Source organism: Rattus norvegicus, chromosome 6 (genome assembly GCF_021556685.1).
Source record: "Rattus norvegicus strain SHRSP/BbbUtx chromosome 6, alternate assembly SHRSP_T2T, whole genome shotgun sequence".
NCBI classification, from domain to species: Eukaryota; Metazoa; Chordata; class Mammalia; order Rodentia; family Muridae; genus Rattus; species Rattus norvegicus.
Window position 1 is genome coordinate 87,399,888 of NC_141539.1, and position 12,949 is coordinate 87,412,836.

Below are 12,949 nucleotides of genomic sequence, written 5' to 3' on the forward strand. Positions count from 1 at the left end.
CCCCCAAATAATATCCCATTCCAAGGTAGATGGGAAAAAAACTAATAATTATAAATGATTTATTCATTCTAGCCTGTACAAAAATAAAATACACATATATATTAATTCCTCAGATATTGGATCACATTGAAAAAGACAAAGCTAAATAAAGGAGACCTTACCTTCCCAGATTTAAATTGTTTTAATCTCTGAGTACTAAACTACTATCCTTATTGGTATTCAACAACAGTTGAAACACACAAACGCAAAATGGTGTTTTTATCATATTTTATAAAATTTAAGAGATTATCAAAAGTGAGAATATTTTGAAAATAAAATAGAACTAACAATCTACCATTGATGATTTCAAATGTATTATAAAAGTACAGGAACTCAAAATATTGTATTTCTATGTTGATAGGTACAGAGATAAATTAAATAAAATGCAATATCCACCAATATTCATTCATATATAGAAAAATACCCAAGATATATTTCTTTACCAAATATAAAAGGGAAGTTTGATTATAATGCTAGATCATTATAAAATAACCTGTGAAAATTAATGCAAACTTACTTTGACCCATGATTTAAAGAGAAGCAAAAACTGTGACATATTTGAAGAAAAATACAATAAATTCTTTCAAAAAATTTAATTGTCATTGCTTTATTCAATATTTCGTAATAAAACAGAACCAAAAGTGAAGAAAAATGGCAAGTTGGACATCACGATACAATTTTTGAGGGTATAGCCACAAATTGAACAAAATGAAAGATAAGAAGAGAAAATGTTTGCTAATTCACTATCACATAGACCATCAAGACTCTTGAAGCAACAAGGTTAAAAATACAAACATATATTGAGAGGTAAGAATCAGAAAAACCTGAGGATTTAGATAAAAATGCAATTATTAATATTTGTAACATAAACCAAAGAGAATAAAACACTTTCTCAGAGCTAGTGAGAATGTCACAATGGAAACTTTTTGAAAGTGGCTTTTGTGATTTCTCACAAGAAAATGAGAAGATAAATAACTAGAAAATTCTTAAATGACTCAGTCAATTACTGCTACGTACGTACTCAAATAATTTGAAGTAAACAAAATAAAAATGAATGGCCACTACATACATCAGAAATATTTGTAGTAACATAATTAACACATATATTAATAAGAGACATGCGTTTTAACAGCAAAACATGAGGAGACCTAATGTATGAGAGAAAAATAAATGCTATAAAAGAAAATTAAACTGCAGTAATCTTATATTGTATGGTGTGAATAGACCTCAAAATATTATGCTAAATAAAATAAGAAAAAGTCACAAAATATACTGACTCCTCTTTAAAATGCAGTTTCTAAACTAAGCTTTTTTTTCTTAATCTAAAAGTATATTTATTTTATCAGGGAATTTAGTCCATTGACATTGAGAGATTTTAAAGATCAATGATAGTTTTCCTGTTGTTTCCTGTTATATTTGTGTTTAGACACGGAATTATGTTTGTGTGGCTATCTTCTTTTGGGTTTCTCTTGGGTATAGTTTTCTACCTTGCGTTGAACTTTTCCTTCTATTATTTTTAAGGTTTGATTAAATATTGTGTAAATTTGATATTGTAATGGAATATCTTGGTTTCTCCATCTATGGTAATTGATGAGTATCGTAGCTTGGGCTAGCATTTTTCTTCTTTTCGGGTCTATATGACATCTGCCTAAGATCTTCTGGCTTTTAGCGTCTCTGTTGAGACATCTGGTGTTATTCTGATAGGTCTGCCCTTATATGTTACTTGATTTTTTTCTCTTACTGCTTTTAATATTCTTAGTGTTGCATTTGGTGTTCTGATTATTATGTGACAGGGAGAATTTTTTCTGGTCAAATCTATTTTGAGTCATCTAGACTTCTTGTATGTTTATCGGTATTTCTTTCTTTAGGTTAGGGACATTTTCTTCTATAATTTTGTTGAAGATGTTTACTGGCCCTTTGAGTTGGGAATCTTCACTCTCTTCTATACCTATTATTCTTAGGTTTGTTCTTTTCACTGTGTCCTGGATTTTTTGAATGTTCTGAGTTGAGAGCTTTTTGCATTTTCTTTGATGGTTTTGTCAGTGTTTTCTATGGTACCTTCTGCCCCTGAGATTCTCGCTTCTATCTATTGCATTCTGTTGGTGTTGCTTGTGACTATGACGCCTCATCTCTTTCCTAGGTTTTCCATCTCCAGTGTTGTCTTTCTCTGTACATTTCTTTAACATTTCTGTTTCCATTTTTTAGATCTTGGACAGTTCTGGTTAATTCCTTCACCTGTTTGATTGTATTTTCCTGTATTTCATTAAGAGATTTATGTGTTTCTTCTCTAAGTGTTTCTGCTTATTTTCCTGTGTTATCATTCATTTCTTTAAAGTAATTATTTATATCTATTTAAAGGCCTTTATCATCTTCATGAGATGCGATTTTTTATCTGAATCTTGATTTTTCAAGTGTGTTGGGGTACACAGGGCTTACAGTGGTGTTCTGATGTTGCCAGGTAACATTGTTTTCTGTTGCCTAAGTTTCTGTGTTTGCCTCTCCATCCGTTTATCTCTGGTATTAACTTGCCTTGTTGTCTCTGACTGGAGCCTCTCTCTCCTGTGAGCCTGTGAGCCTGTGAGCCTGTATTCCTGGTTGTGTCAGAACTCCTGGGGGATCAAGTTGCATCTTGGTGTTTGCAGAGTGGGTGAAGAGCCAAAGCCCAGAGTCTGCTTCCAGGCACACATCAAACCAGAAGATACATTTATCTCTGGCTTACTGGCAGTTCTTGAGTTTGCTGTGTCCCGGGGGCATATACCCAAAAGATATTTCACCATATCACAAGGAAACATGCTCCAGTATGTTTATAACAGTCTTATGATAGCCAGAAGGTAGAAACAACCAAGTCCCTCAACAGAAGAATTGATACAGAAAAATGTGGTACATTTACCCAGTGGAGTACTATTCAGCTATTAAAAACAACTTCATGAAATTCGCAGGCAAATGGAAGGAATTAGAAAATATTCTCCTGAGTGAAGTAGCCCAGACACAAAAGAACACATATGGTATGTACCCACTACTATTGTACACCAATTCAAAACTCAGAAAACCCACAATACAACTCACATATTATTTCGAGCTTAAGAAGGAAGACCAAAGTGTAGATGCTTCAATCCTACAAAGAACAAGGAGAAATAATCACAGGAGGTAGGAGTGACGTGGAGAGAGAGGGAGAGGAAGGGAGGGTAAAAACACGTGTTGGAAAGGACAGGTTTAAGTAGAGGTTCAGAAAATTGAATATGAACAACAATGCCAACCAACCAGAGCTTCCAGGGACTAAGCCACTACTCAAAGACTATACATGGATTGACCCTGGACTCCAACTGCATACGTAGCAATGAATAGGCTAGTAAGAGCACCAGTGGAAGGGGAAGCCCTTGGTCCTGGCAAGACTGAAACCCCAGTGAACGTGATTGTTGCGGGGAGGGCGGTAATGGGGGGAGGATGGGGAGGGGAACACCTATAAAGAAGGGGAAGGGGAGGGATTAGGGGGATGTTGGCCAGGACACCGGGAAGGGGAATAATCGAAATGTAAATAAGAAATACTCAAGTTAATAAAGATGAAAAAAAAAAAGAAAATTGAATAGAAACATGAAGCTCTGTGGGATGAAGAACTGGGGGGTAGCTACTAGAAAGTCCCAGACTCCAGGGAAGCAAGAGGCTCCCAGGACCTAATGATTATGACTTTCGACAAAATACCCAACAAAGGGGAGATAGAACCTGTAAAGTCCAACTCTAGTAAAGAGCCACGGCCCCCATTTAAGGAGAGGGGCTCATACACAGCTCAAAATTTTTATCCCAGAAATGTTCCTGTATAAAGAAAAGACAGAGAGAAAAAAGTGGACCAGAGACTGAAGGAAAGGCCATCAAGAGAACACCCCACTCAGGGATCCATCCCATCTGCTGACTCCAAACCCCTACACGATTGCTGCTGCCAAGAAGCATTTGCTGTGAGGAACCTGATATAGCTGTTCCCTGAGAGTTTCTACCAGCACCTGACCAATACAGATACAGATACTAACAGCCAACCAACAGACTGAGCCAAGGGAACCCAATGAAAGAGCTAGGGGAAGAAATGAAGGAGATGAAGGGATTGCAACCACATATGAAGAACAACGTCGACTAACTGGATCACCCAGATTTCCCAGTAACTAAACCACCAGCCAAAGAGTATACATGGAGGGATCCATGGCTCCAGATACATATGTATCTGACATCGGTGAGAGAGGAGGGGGCTTGATGCCCCATTGTAGGGGGAGGCTAGAGGGGTGAGACTGGTGTGTGTGAGTGGGTGGAAGAGCACCATCATAGGGGCAAATGATAGGGGAGGAGACCGGGGACGGGATGAGGGTAACCATCCCGTTTCTGGCGATGTAACCAGGAAGGGAGATATCATTTGAAATATAAACGAGTAAAATAATTAATAAAAATAAATAAATAAAAGTACCTTTCATGTTACAGGGCACCAAGGAAGAAGGTAAGGAAAAGAAAGTTATTGTTTAATATATGTGTGTGTGTATTGATTTCCTTTAAGGAATTATTATTTAGATTTCTATTTAACTGATTTTCAATTGATAATATGTATTTTTTATTTTTCCACAAAACATAACTGCAAAATATTTTATATTCCATTATATCACTGAATTCTGCATGCCTCATATACCTCAACCCATCACCAACTCATGCAAAAATCTGATCAGTTCTCTGAGTTTTAAATTTTCTCCTAGTATCAACAGCAGGAGTCTGGTGTTTCTTTCCACTTATTTCCATTGCTTTCACTAAGTATCCAAAGAAAAATCAACAGGATATACAATCCATTTCAATTCTGAATATGAGGCATTCCAGATACAGGAGATTCTCCTTTAGTCCAAATACATGTCTAATCCTCTTACATTTTTAGCCGTTAATAGAATTTAATAAAGTTGGTATGGAAAGGTGAATGCTGTGATTAGCTTTTTGTTATTCTCTTTATGAAAATGCACCTTCTTCATAACAGTGTATTCTGAAAACAATTCCTTTTCCCTTAACTGCTCTGAGATCTTCTCCCCTCTACCCATAATCCCATGTGAAACCATATTTTTTTCTGGCAGTCCTTCAAAAACATGTGCCTAGAGTATAGAAATAACATAAATAAAGTTAAATAATTAAAATACAGCTGAATATAATAAAACAATGAGAAAAAAGAGCAAAGGTAAAAAAACAAACACATATAGATGCAGACAAACACACTTTAAAAAACACACAGGCACACACATGCGCATACACACATGCAAACTTACACATACCATGAAAACATAAAATTAGAAGGACTTATAAGGTTTAAAAATAATGCTTGACAAAATATTATGAGAAAAAGTACCACAGGAGATGTCACTGAGTTAGTTTTGTGTTGCCCACCTATTGCTATTAGATGCTTAGGGCCTCTGCTTAAAAGCGATTTACATACCCAGTGAAACTTTGTGCAAGAAACTAATTTTTCATGTCTCTGATTGTTGGAGACAGATTATGAGTTAAGAAAAGGGGATTTTGACCACATGTTTCAGCACTGGACCCCCATGTGATACAGATTTTCATAACCCCTGCATACCACCAGAATCTATGAGAGTTCATATGTGTTCTTGGTCCTTGTTTCCTTCCTGTTCACTATCCTCTCTTGGCTTCTGGTTCTCTGAGCTCGGAAGGAAGGAATTTGACGAAGACATTCTACTCTTGAGTGTTTCAAGGTCTCCCACTCTCGCCACATTTTTCAGATGTTGATCTTCGTATTTGCTCAAAACATTTATCTATGATTATAACGGTGTTAGGTATTTTAGTGCTCCATTCCTCTTGTATAACTGTAGTATTTAGGTTTTATTGTTTGGTCTGGTTTGGTTTTCTTCCTATGTCACTGTCCTATGTGGTCCCTTGGTCATCTGAGCAGGGTCAGGAACAGCTCCCTGTCATGGAATGAGCATTACAATTAATTTAGTATTAGTTGGTTACTCCTACAACCTTTGGGCCACTATTGTACTAGCATAATCTTGCATGCATGTCCCTGTGTGACTCATAGGACTTATAGTTGGATTGTTTAGCTTTCTGCTTTGATGATACACTCAGTCTTCTAGTGTTCTGAACAATATTCAGTAAGGGGTCAGGCTCAAGGCATGCAGCTGTATGCACAATGAATTGTGTCAGGGTTGTGTTCAGCAATAGGGCCTTATTGTCAGTTTGTGTGAAGCAACCCTTGACAATGTCCTCAGCTGTTTGGGGGTCCCCATGGGGCCCATTTGGCCAACAGTTTCACTAGGTCCAACATGTTTCAGGAACCGGAGGTTACATAAGTAACAAGGGATTCCCAGTTTGTGCTCTTGCCTTCCTCCTGTTCCCATTATTTGGCTATTTTATTTATAATTCTATTAAATAATTATATATTCTAGACTAGTATATATTTTAAAAACCTCTGTATTAATTTTCCATATGTCCCTCTCTCAAGTGGACCTTAGGTATAGCTTTCTCTCCCATGTCCCTTGAGCTTTCCTTTATTCTAAACTTCACTTTATATTTCCATTCCTCTGTCATTTTTCCATCCCTCCCTATCTATCCTGTCCATGACTATCATAGAAATAACAATCTCTGCTCCTTAATTATACTTTATACCCTCTTTGGTTATACAGATTATGACTTACTTTTTATTGACTGTTAAAATAGCTACATAAAAGTGAATATACATGATTTTTTTTCTTTCTGGGTCTTGTTTTCTCAGATTATTTTTATATCTCCATCAATTTGCCTTTAAATTTTATGATTTTATTTTTAACAGCTAAATAATATTCAATTGTGTATAGGTATCACACTCTATTTGTCTCTTCTTCCATAGGTGTATGAATTCACATCAGGGTCTTCAATTCAATTCTACGGATAACATGTCGTCTTAGTACTAATGCCATCCTGTTGGTTTTGTTCAATTTTTAAACTGTTTCTTTTATACAATTTGATACATTTTGAAATATGGGATAGCAATAGTTCCCACAGTCCTTTTATTATTCAAGATTGTTTTTGTTATCCTGTGGTTTTCATGTTTCCATATGAAGCTGACACTTGTTCTTTCAAATTTATGAAGCCTTAGTTGAAATTTTGATGAGGCTTACAGAGTAATTTTAGGTTGGTTTCTGTAGGATGGATATTTTTATCATATCAATCCTACCTATCCATGAGCATAGGAGATCTTTCCATCCTCTGACATTTTTTGTATTAATTCATTTGGTTATATTTATAACTGCATATATACATATACAAATATATAGTAACAAGAATTAATATGAATATGAGAATATGAGAGAAATCAAGGAGGAGGATGAATGATAAGGGATAGAGAAGTCACAGGGAAATACAATGTAATTATATTTGGATTTTAAAAGTAAAAATATAATTGTAAGAAAAATTTCTGAAAGAAAGTTCTATAGTTGAAAATTAAAAGGAAAAAAATTATCAAAAACTCTCGTTCCTGATTTTATTTTTTTTCTGATTTTATTTTCTTTACCAGAAGACATCAATTTCCTTTTTACTTATAAGGCTACCAGTGAATTATATAAATAATAAATTATAGAATTATACACTTTAGGTGTTTTTCTCTGTTCTTTTTGGAATATGACTATAAAAAGATGACAGATGAATCCCAAATCCTTGATGAGTTCTTTGCCATAAGTACAGATTACCTTCTTAAATAAATACAAATTAAAATAAATATATAAATTCTGCTGTAGGAAATTGAAAAAAAGGCATTAAAAGCCAGATCATAGAATAACCACAGAGGGAAAAAATACACTGCAGATAGTAGCACTGACACAAATATGTCAGAATATAGACGTAGTTAGGAACTTCAAGGGATATCAGAAAAACACAGTTATTTCTCTACAGTGTGATAAACTATATTTAAAAGCTCTCTACCCATCACAGTTTTTTTTTTTGCTTTTTAGGCAGATGTAAGCAATGGCATGTCTCTCTACAACTAGTACAGGACTCTATGATAAGGTCCTAGCACAGGAAGGGGAAGTATTAGCTGAGTTTTTTCTGCTACTAACATTGGTTCCCTATGAATATTCATAGTCTGTGGATGACAAGGTATCATGGAAGAGCCTGCCGTGAGATTGACTGTAGGGAATTTACCCTGGAATTCTAATTGTTCAACTGGCAAAGCATATATCAATAGATGTGGTTAACAAAACTCTTCATAAACAACCAAGGCCCCAGGAAAGAACTGTGTTATGTGCAGAGACACCACAACACTACAGTAGCATATCACTCTGGTCTTTCTAGGATCTTCATGCAAAAGTAGGTCAAAACTTATACCTAAGGAAGAAAGCAAACCTATCAAGGGCTTTTCAAAAGGAATATTATGAAACAAAAACAAACATCAGAAGTTACAGCCTTGTAGAGTAACAGTTTTAACAGGATAAATTTCCAACCTATAGAACATTAAGGTCATGCAGGTGACTTCTGATAAAATGTCAGATGAGAAACTGCCTTAGTATGATGCAATAAATGGAAAGAGTCAGAGTGATATGAGATAACTGTATTTCAAAAGAGGAAGAGAAAACAACCTTCCGAAATGAAGGAATAGGTAATAGAACAGGTGACCAGCACAGAGAAACAGAAAGTCTATACAGTAAAAAAATAAGAATGCCCTGTGTAGCTGACAGGGAAAAGAAGTGGAAACCTCATCTGCAAGGTAATCTGGAGGCCATGGTTTAAAATTAAAAAAACTTATAGTTATAACCATAGGACATCCCGTCACGCTTCTCATAAATCTAGATCCAGTGGGAGGATTTGTTTATAATGATGCTCGGCAAGTCATCATTAGAAAAGACATTTATGTGGTTACTCTCCATACTTCTGAGTATTATAGACATAAACCACCTTAAGAGGTCTCCACTGTTTGTGAGAGTTATTCAAGGAACCTGAAAATAAGGACCTCACACATCAGAGTCTATGACCTGGGCATAGTGGAGATGATGAGCACTAGTTGTGAGTACACTCAGAAGTCAGGCAACACAAAGCTCAGATTTTGAAGGATACCAGACTTTGTGGCCCTAATCCTTCTGATAAGAAGGAAGTGAAACTACTTTATCTGTGGATAACTGTGGAGAATAATAGGCCCATGTCTAGTGTTATTGGAGTGTTTAGCCTCTGGGGTTACCACTTCGCCAATGGTTTTTGTACGTTTTGGACACAGAGAGTCATTCAATTACAGCAGACACCTCTCTCTAGCAGGGGATCGACTCCTATGGAGGTCCTAAAAGCCCAGACCTAAGTCTTCAGATCATATCTTGGTTCAATATTTGTTTCTTTAACTTGTCAACACATTTAAGATACTTTGGATACTACATAATGCAGGCTTTATTAACTTGGATGTCTCACAAGAAAAAAGACTTGTCCAAAAAGGGTGAATATTTAGCTGACTTCGTATGCAATGAAAGAAGCTACTGAAGCCACTGCTCCCTTGACATAGAACTGATGCTTGATTTGTTATGACTCAATATCAGCATCAACAATAAGAAAAATAGAAGAGTTTAATCTCAATTAATCACTCACCCAGCAAGGACAAATACAGTTACGATGCCTAGATAGAAAGTATACTAAAATTTTGTCCTTTAAAAACTATTCATTTTCTGATACTTGTGTTTTTACAAAATTATAATAATTACTTTTTATTTGGTTTGGGTTCTATTTTTTAAAAGAAAATATCAAAATATAATCTACACTGGAATTTTGAAGACACTAATTTCAAAACTTTTGAAAGTTAAAAAATTATATAATGAAACTAAATTTTACTATGTTTGGGAAAAGCTATGTAAACTTTTGAGTACATTTGAAATATCTTCATGCAATGTTGAAACTTGCTGAACATCCATTTTGTTCTGTATTTTTATAATTACTTTTATGTTATTTTGTTTTTAAAATGTCTCTTTGTATTTTCCTTGTAATATCTAACTCATTTTTATGCTTTTGAGGTCTGGTGGGGCGGGGCATCCTTGTGGAGATTGGGGTTGCAGGGAGGAGGTATGGAATGGGGAACAGTAGGGGTGGAACTGGAGGGGAATAAAATCTGGAGTGTAAAAATAAATAAATTAATTAATTAAATTATAAAAGAATCTAAAAGAAGTAAGTTAAGAATGACATAAAATGAAAATTAAAATATTCTGTTTGTACAATAAAATAAAAATGAGTTAGCTGACATTTTTTAAGTGTCTTTCTTCATAGACTTGAAGTTTTCTCCATCTTTATTAAAATGGTATTCCTTATTTACATTACAATTGTTATTCCCTTTCTGGTTTCCAGGTCAACATCCCCCTAACCCTTCCCTCTCCCCTTCGATATGGGTGTTCCCCTCCCCATCCTTCCCCCATTACCTCCCTCCCACCAACAATCACATTCACTGGGGGTTCAGTCTTGGCAGGACCGAGGGCTTCCCCTTCCACTGGTGCCCTTATTAGGCTATTCATTGCTACCTATGCAGTTGGAGCCCAGAGTCAGCCCCTGTATAGTCTTTAGGTAGTGGCTTAGTCCCTAAAAGCCCTGATTGATTGGCATTGTTGTTCATATGGGGTCTCAAGCCCCTTCAAGCTCTTTCAGTCAATTCTCTGACTCCTTCAATGGGGTTCCCATTTTCAGTTCAGTGGATTGCTGCTGGCATTCGCCAATGTATTTGCCATATTCTGGCTGTGTCTCTCAGGAGAGATCTGCATCCAGTTCCTGTCAGCCTGCATTTCTTTGCTTCATCCATCTATCTAGTTTGGTGGCTGTGTATGTATGGGCCACATGTGGGGCAGGCTCTGAATGGGCTTTCCTTCAGTCTCTGTTCTAAACTTTGCCTCCCTATTCCCTCCCAAGGGTATTCTTATTCCCCTTTGAAAGAAGGAATGAAGCATTTGCATTTTGGTCATCCTTCTTGAGTTTCATGTGTTCTGTGCATTTTGGGTAATTTGAGCATTTGGGCTAATACCCACTTATCAATGAGTGCATACCATGTGTGATTTTCTGTGCTTGGGTTGCCTCACTCAGGATGATATTTTCCAGTTCCATCCACTTGCTTATGAATTTCATAAAGTCATTGTTTTTGATAGCTGAGTAGTATTGCATTGTGTAGATTACCACATTTTCTGTATCCATTCTTCTGTTGAAGGGCAGCTGGGTTCTTTCCAGCTTCTGGCTATTATAAATGAGGCTGCTATGAACATAGTGGAGCATGTGTCTTTGTTATACGTTGGGGCATCTTTTGGGTATATGCCCAAAAGAGGTCTAGAAAGTCTTTAATGTCGTTTCTGATCCATTTTCATTCTTTAGTGAGCCATCCAGTTTCCATAAGTTTGTAATCTTTCTGTTTTTTGTTGTTGAAATCTAGTGCTGTTCTGTGATGATCAGATAGAATGCAGGATATTATTCCAATTTCCTTATATCTGTTGATACTTACTTTGTTTTTGAGTGTGTGGTTAATTTTGGAGAACGTTCAATGAGCTGAGGGAGATAAATAGCATTATTATATTTTTGGTTGTGAGTCTACCCTTTAATGCCTGAGCCATCTCTCCAGCCTTAAAATGCAATCTTTTGTGTTTGAATGGTATTTGCTATAAATATCCCTTAGGTCCACTTATTTTATAACAACATTTATTTTAGCTAAAGGTTATTCTATTACGTATGCCTTAATACGTTATTTTGTCCTTCACCCTTGCAACTTCAACATTATTTCCTTTTGTGTTTAGTATTTGATTATTATATGGCACAGGTAACTTCTTTGTTGGCACAATTGATTTGGTGTTCTATATTCTTTCTGTACCCTGTTTGGAACTTACTCCTTTACTTTAGGGAAATTTTCTTCTATTATTTTTTAGAAAATAATTTCCATGTTTTTGACCTAGGTTTTTTTCTCCTTCTGATATTCATATTATTCAACTATTTAGTCTTTTCTTCATGTCTAAGATTTCTTGTATGTTTTGTGTCTATATAATTTTAGATATGAATTTTTATCTGAACAAGTTATGGATTTTTTTGTCTTCTGTTTATTGCCTCAAATTCATTCTTTCTTCTTTGTCATTCTTTTGGTGACAATTGCCTCTGAGGCTCCTGTACAAGTTTTTCAATTTTTTATTTCTTATTTTTCCTCAGTTTGGGTTTTCTTTGGGGATTCTGTTTTTACTCATGTGTCTTTAACTATTTTCTTCCTTTTATTTCAAAGTTTTTCATAGATTTCAATAATGGTTTTATTAATATGATCTGTAACATCCTTAATCATATTCATAATGTGTACTTTGAAATACTTTCTTGTGCTTCAGCTATAACTGTATTAGGGTTAATGGGTTATAGTTGAAACATACTGTCCTATTCTTTCTGCATTTGTTAGGGTGGTATCTACGCATATCTTTTGGAGATGATTGTAATTCTAGATGATGCTTTCTGGTTTGGTATTTGTTGAGTGATTATCTCATTCTTTAATTCTTTTGCTCTCCCTGTTTCTCTCCCTATGGTGGCTCTGGGTTTCCTTGATATGATGTGCTTCCATGTACTGGGATCTGTCCCTAAGGATTGAGGTTGCGCTAGAAGAAGTGGACTCATAAGTTCCAGAGAGGGTGAAAGAAAGCTGGGTGTATCACAATGATCTGAAAATGGGGACAGGGGACAAGGAGAGCTAATAGCCATTGGTCTACTACAACGATGCAGATATGACTGAGAATTGGAAGTGTAGGACAGGACGTAGACTGAAGATTACCTATCCAAGTACCTGGTGGGTGTAGTTGGACGGTCCCTAAGGGGTGTCTGCTGGGATTGAAATCTGAGACAAAGGGTAGTGCAGAAAGTCTATCTAAGACCCCTAAGACCTACTGAGAATCAAGGCAGAGAGGAATAGGAGCTCACAGCATGGAATAAGACTTGGAAT